We start from the raw sequence: 6618 nt of genomic DNA on the forward strand, positions 1-6618 counted from the left end.
GCGCGGGGTGCGGCGGGAGTTGTAGTCCGAGGCGACCCCGGGCCCTGCGCCCGCTTGCGGCGGGTCGGCTCGCCTGCGGCTGGGTTGCCCGCGGCTCCTGGTGCTGCGGGCTTGCTGGAAAAGACGAAAGCCACTCGGTAGCGCCGCTGGCTGCCCGAGTCTCCGGACGCGGCGCCGCCTCCCCAGCAGAGGCGGTGACCGCGAAAGTTCCCTCCATCCGCGCCCCCGGTGCCTGGGGGCGTCGGGGATGATTCTCCCCCTCCCAGCAGGGCCGGGTCGGGGCGAGGGTAGCGCCAGGACCGGCAAGTCAGCCTCCTGAGCCCGGAGTCGGAAACTCACCGACTTTACGGCCTCGTGGGCGGTCACCCCGGGAGCGCGGTGTGGCTTCGGCTCCTATCTCGCGTCCTCGCCATGAGTCCGGCCCTCCCTGCCAGCGCACAGCCCCTCAGCCTGCCTCCCTCAGCCCCTGCAGCCCATCCTCTACAGGGGCCATCAGTTTCCTAACATTGTCCTGATCGTGCCGCTCATCCCCCTCCCACCCCCGCCTTCAGTGGTTCCCCACGGCCTCTGCAGCAAGTGTCGCCTCCTTAACCTCCCCGGGCACGTGGTGGTGACAGCGATGACTCCTGCATTAGGCGGGCTGTGAGCCAATGAAGCCAAGACCGAGTCCGCTGGGTGCCCCTGAACTCCCGGTGCCTGGCAGAGAAGGGAAATGCCGATCGATTCAAATTCTATACTTCCCTCAAGGCATCAAGACTGTCTTTGTGGATGGAGCCCCTGGTGCGCTGTGAGCCCTGCATGAATATTTGACGAGTAATGAAGCCAGAGGGACTACAGTGACATGCAGACACCAGGCAAAGTCGCCGTTTATGTAACTTGGGAAGCACTAACCCATCTCCGGAGGGGTTACAGACAGCTTCTGCTGATCAGGGGATGGGGGTGCTAGGGGCCTGGGGCCGCCTGAGCTCTGTGACCTGAACGGACTGAAGCTGATGCAGGGGACATGAGAGGAACTTACGCTCACCGTGAGCGAGCCGGGTTAGGAGCCAGGCTCAGGCTCAGAGAGCGCTCAACCCTTGCTCTGCTGAGTGACCTCTGGCAGGTATGTGGTCCTTCTGCATTTCCTTTCTTCCCAAACAGGGCAATGCTATGACTTTTTAAAATGAACATTTGTTAAGTGGAGCTCAGGGCGCTGAAGGGCGAGCAGAGTTTCAGTAGACCACAGAGAAATTGGAATAGAGGCGTTTATTACCCACAGGTCCAGCCTCGGGGGCCACAGGGAGGTCAAGGCAGAGTGTAGACAGAGAGGCAGGACCTGGGGGCGCATGCCTTTGTTAGGGTCTGCGGGTGGGGTGGTTTGGGGGTTCTGGGCTAGGGCCAGATTGGGCAACTCAAACCAAAAGAGTGGGGCTTTGACAAGCTCCTTTTATGCCAGGACGCCCGCCCACCGCGGGCTTGGTGCAGGGCCTGGCCCGGAGGAGCGCCCGTCCTGTGTTCGCGTCCCTTCTGTGTTTGTCTCTTTGGTATCCGTTCCTCACAGGCCCAATTACATTAACTATTTTTGTTTTTCTTTTCTTTTTTTTTTTTTTAAGATTTTATTTATTTATTTGACAGAGATAGAGACAGCCAGCGAGAGAGAGAACACAGGCAGGGGGAGTGGGAGAGGAAGAAGCAGGCTCATAGCAGAGGAGCCTGATGTGGGGCTCGATCCCATAATGCTGGGATCACGCCCTGAGCTGAAGGCAGATGCTTAACCACTATGCCACCCAGGCACCCCTATTTTTGTTTTTCTTTTTCTTTTTTTGTATTCTTGATGCTCTGGCCAACTGGGGCCTTACAGGCCTGGAGAGACATTGCCCTTCCAAGGCTAACCAGTTCTCAGAGATAGGAAACCTGCTGACCAACCAGTCCCCAGCCACTTCTTGTCTGACTCTAACAGACTCCCACCAAGCCCCAGGCTAGGGCCCTTCCTCCCCACGGGCCCATCCTACCCTTTGGAGGGCCGACTCTTCCCAGCATCCCTCCCCAGCTGGACCGGGCAAGGCCGGTCTAGGTCGTCCGTGGCCTGGGCATTTCTCTGGGAGGCCCCTGGCACAGCGGCAGTGAAGCCGTGGGTTCTGCAACCTGGTGCGTGATGCTTGTCTGGAGAGCAGAAGCCCCGCGAGGGCAGGCCCTGGCCGGCCGGCTGGGCTGAGCCTCTGCTATGCGTGTCTTGTTGCGGAGGGGGGCCCGGGGCTGAGCAGCCATTGGGTTTCTCAGAAGCAAGGGAGGCAGGACTGGTAAAAGGGAACAGTGACAACTCTCTGGGATCCTCTGCTCCTGCCCTTACCATCCCCCACCTCCGGCTCTCCAAGGCTGCCCTCCTTCCCCACTCCCTCCGCCAGCCCCAATCACCTGCAAAAATGTCCGTTTGTTCCAAGTAGGTCTTTAAGCTTTTATTGAACACAGGCTGGCACTCAGCACGTGAAGAGCTGACCAAGTGTCAATTTTTTTTTTTAAGATTTATTTATTTGAGAGAGAGAGAGAGCAAGCACGAGCTGGGGAAGGGGCAGAGGAAGAGGGAGAATTGTCAGGCAGACTCCCCATTGAGCACAGAGCTCCATCCCAGGACCCTGAGATCATGACCTGACCCCAAATCTAGAGCAGGCTGCTTAACCGACTGAGCCACCCAGACACCCCAGGTGTCACTGTGTTAAGTAGCATTTACTGCCATCTTCCTCATCCCAGAATTAACCCATGCTCATTGCAGAAAATGCACACACGTGCGCACACACAGATAAAACTAAAATCACCCATCACCCATCACCCCTCAGCCAGGGAAAGCAGTGGTTTTGTATTCCAGTGTTGGCTCTCTGGTCTGATGGGGCTATGGCTAGACAGTGGGATGATAAACAAGGCTTGTTTCCATATCTTAAATAACAGTGAAGTCTCACAACAGCCCTGTGATATGGGTCCTATTATTATCCCATTTTCCTGATGGGGAAATTGAGGAGTAGAGAGATCACATGGCTGGTCCAAGGCTTCCAGGCAAGATAGCTGAGCTCATAGGAAGTCAGCACACCCATAGTCACACTCAGGCACCCTCTCAACACTGAGAAGTGCATCCTCTCTCTGTTCCAGGACAAGAAAGAGAAATAGGATACCTGGGCCCTCAGCCGGTGGTTGAAGCCCAGCTGCCTATGAAGGGGCCAGGACCAGCCTTGGGGGCGGGGGTCAAAGCCACTGGCTCTCTGCAGACAGCTGGAGCCTGAAAGGGACTGACTGCCCTTTGGTGAACCGGAGCCAACTGTGATACCACTGGCTCTGGGTCGGGTCATCCCTAAGAGAGTGGAGCCCTGCATGTGAATTGCACGTGGGCCACCCCCATGGAGCAGAAGCCCCCAGCGGAGAAACTAACATAACGGGGTCCTGAGCTGGGAACTTCCGTAAGGGTCCATAGAGGCAGGTGCGAAACTGGCTCGCGTCCCAGGGCACACGCAGGGCGCTGAGAAGACAGCTCCTGCCGAAGGTGAATTCACAAAACGACAAAGGCCCTGAGGAAATCTGTCACGCGTGGAAGAGTCAACCGATGTGGCAAATGGGCCCAGTCACGTCTGAGGAACTAGTGACGATGCACTGATTTGGAGAGTTGAAAAAGAAGTCTACAAAGGGGATGACATCGCCACTGAATGCAGCCTGCAGTCCGGAATGGGATTGCAGGCTGGGCAAAGACGCCCAGAAACGGAGGTCCTTTGTGCCAGCCTTGCAACTTCCCGCTGAGTCTGAAATCACTTTCAAATGAAAAGTTTAAGAACCATTTGAAGAGAAAGCCCATGGAATAATGTGCATAACAACAGAAAAGATAGAGGAAAAAACTGTAGACTTTAAACGAACCAAATGAGAAGGGGGCGCCTGGCTGGCTTGGTCAGCAGAATGTGTGACCCTTGATCTCAGGGTGGTGAGTTCAAGGCCCACGTTGGGTGTAGAGAGGACTTAAAAATATAATCTTCAAAAAAAAAAAAAAACCACCAAATGGAAATGCTCACTGTGCGAAAGTGAAGACATCAGAATGTTTTGTAGAATGCCCCTCTGGTGGATTTGTCTGAGGTTTTCCCTTTTCTTAAATTAAAAAATAAAAATAAAAAAAGTCTCTACACCCAACGTGGGGCTCGAACCCACACCTGAGATCAAGAGTCACACACTCCACCGACTGAGCCAGCCCGGCACCCCTGAAGTTTTCTCTTGGTGCGATGGAGTTTTTGTGTCCTTGGGGGGGGGACCGCGAGGAGTGGGCCTCACACGGGGCACATGACATCCTCAGGTGTCACTGCTGGTGTTAATCTTGGTCACCTAGTTACGGGCTGTCTGCTGGGTTCCCACTGTAAACTTATGCCCTTCCCTTTGTACCTGGAAAGAATTCTGAAGGAGGTACTCACAGACTATCCAGATACTGTTTCTGCTTAAACAACTTTCACCTGCTCGGCTCAGCGTCTGTGGGGGGCGGTCTTGCCTGGGGCAATGATCCTGTGAGGTTCTCTTGGTGATTTTCTATTTTCCTCATTCCTTCTGCTATTTATTGGGATTCTGTGGTGAAAAGAGAGCTGTTTCTTCTCTCGCATTTATTTATTTATTCAGTTATTTCTATCAGTATGGGCTTATGGGCGTTTATTTTATTCTTGGGTTATATCATGATGGCGTTGTTCTTTTGTCATTCAGGTTATTCCAATTTTGGCCTTAGAGACCAATTTTATGTTTGTTCTTGTGTCTTTTTTTTTTTTTTTTTTATAAGCACTGCATCACCTTCTAGTATTATGGCATGCTCTAGGCTCACCTTACAGTTTCCCTGCCTCTGCCCTGGAATCCGGCACTTCCCCAAGGGCTCCTGGTTCCTTTTATTGGCGTCTGGTGTTTAGAAACCGAAATTTGGGTGCAAGGTATGGTAAGGGCTGCTTTTTATATGCAGCAGTCTTTAAATGTAGTGTAAGGTCTGCTTTTTCCACACACAGATCCCTATCTTCCTTCCCCTGTTTTGTGCAGTTACTTTCACTGTTGTACAATTTACTTTTTTTTTTTTAAGTAGGCTCCATGCCCAGCATGACACTTGAACTCACATCCCTGAGATTAAGACCTGAGCTGAGATCAAGAGTTGGATGCTGAACCAACCGAGCCACCCGGGCAGGCGCCCCATCCAATTTACTTTTAAATGTGCTAGAAGCAGGGGCACCTGGCTGGCTCAGTTGGTGACACAAGTGACTCTTGATCTGGGGTCTTGAGTTTCAGACACACTGGGCATAGAGCTCACTAAAGAAAAAAATGTGCTAGAAACATTTGGTACATTGCTATTTTTTCCCCCTCGCTTTGTCAGTTACTTCTTAGCACAATTAAAACCAAGACATATTTTTACTGTACTGAGTTTCCCATTTCTACACTTTGTGTAGACCCGTGTTTCAGTCCGTCGTCTTAGTTCTTCTCCCTGAAACACTTCCCTCGCGTGTATTTCTGATGTCAGCTTATGAATTCTCAAGGGTGTTTTTGTTTTGTTTAACGAATGTTCCTTTTTTATAGCATCTTGTTCTTGTTTCGTGGATGTCTTTCCGACTCTCTGAGGATCCCGAGGAGAGGTTTTAAAAGTTTTCTTCTGTCTGCATCATCCGTTTAGTCATAGTTTCTAACATGTGTTCAATCAGTGCCTCTCTCACGTGACCTGCTTTCTTCTATCTTCAGTGGGGGGCCCTCGCCTCTCTGATGAAATCTAAGGCGGTGGGGGGGGGGACTAGCCAGATCGCTGGAAATTCTGAGCGTGTGAGGGACGTTGCTACGCTGAGAGTTTCCATGCAGGAAAGCCTGGTATTTCTGTATTTTTTCTCTTGGGCTGGTCATCTTCCCAGGAGAGGATTCTTCTAGTCTTCGCCAGGAGGGTGAAAGCCCGTCTGCCGGCTTTCTCTGGGCAGCACTAACCACAGCAACTGTTCAGAACGTAGACCAACGAAATATTTTTTTCAGGGAGAGTGTTTTGTCCTTGACATAGTTTAGAATCACTGTCGGTAGCGATGAAAAGCAGAACAACTTCCAGTCACTTCCATTGTCTGAATCCTCTGCCAGCGATGCACCCTTCGTTGCCGGCACCCAACAAGGCCTCCTCTCTGGGCCACATCTGGGGGTACAACTCAAGCCCGGCCCGCAGGGACCGCCATCCACCACGGCGCACCGCCCCCAGGGCTGCGCGGGCCTCGGGCCTACGGGTCGCCTCCCCTCCGGTGCCTGGGGACCTCCTTCCACTCTGGGGAGCTCAGCTAGGAATTGAAAAAGACGCCTGGCCGCTCGGGGTAGCCCCTCCGGCCCTTCTAGGTGTTTGCACGAGGGCGGCTCCAGGCTCCCCAGTGTGGCGAGCTTCAGGGAGTGGCCACGCACACACGTTGTTGTAAAACTCAGGGGCTTTCACGTGAAACTCTTCGTTTCTGGCCTCTCTTGCTGCGGAAAACGGAAAGGCCGGTGGGGCAGCCGCGATCGCCCGGGGCTCCGCGAGCGCTCTCGGGTCCTCCGGCCTCCGGCGCTGCGGGCGGGGGAGGGGCACCCGCGGGGACCCCAGCCCCTCCCCGCCCCCCGCTCGGCGCGCGCGGGGCCAACCTGCTGGCGCAG

The 6618-nt window shown here is 53.8% G+C and overlaps 1 protein-coding gene across 2 annotated transcripts in view; it reads left to right on the plus strand.

The window, feature by feature from the left end:
* Positions 1-101: 101 nt before the first annotated feature.
* PRRT1B (proline rich transmembrane protein 1B) overlaps positions 102-6618 on the plus strand; it is a 25429-nt gene continuing 18912 nt past the window's right edge. For both annotated transcript variants that reach the window (XM_034664721.1, XM_034664720.1), the window contains exon 1: positions 102-1102. The gene's annotated coding sequence lies outside the window, so the exon portion shown is untranslated. The remainder of the gene's footprint in view (positions 1103-6618) is intronic.

Source organism: Ailuropoda melanoleuca, chromosome 7 (genome assembly GCF_002007445.2).
Source record: "Ailuropoda melanoleuca isolate Jingjing chromosome 7, ASM200744v2, whole genome shotgun sequence".
NCBI lineage: Eukaryota > Metazoa > Chordata > Mammalia > Carnivora > Ursidae > Ailuropoda > Ailuropoda melanoleuca.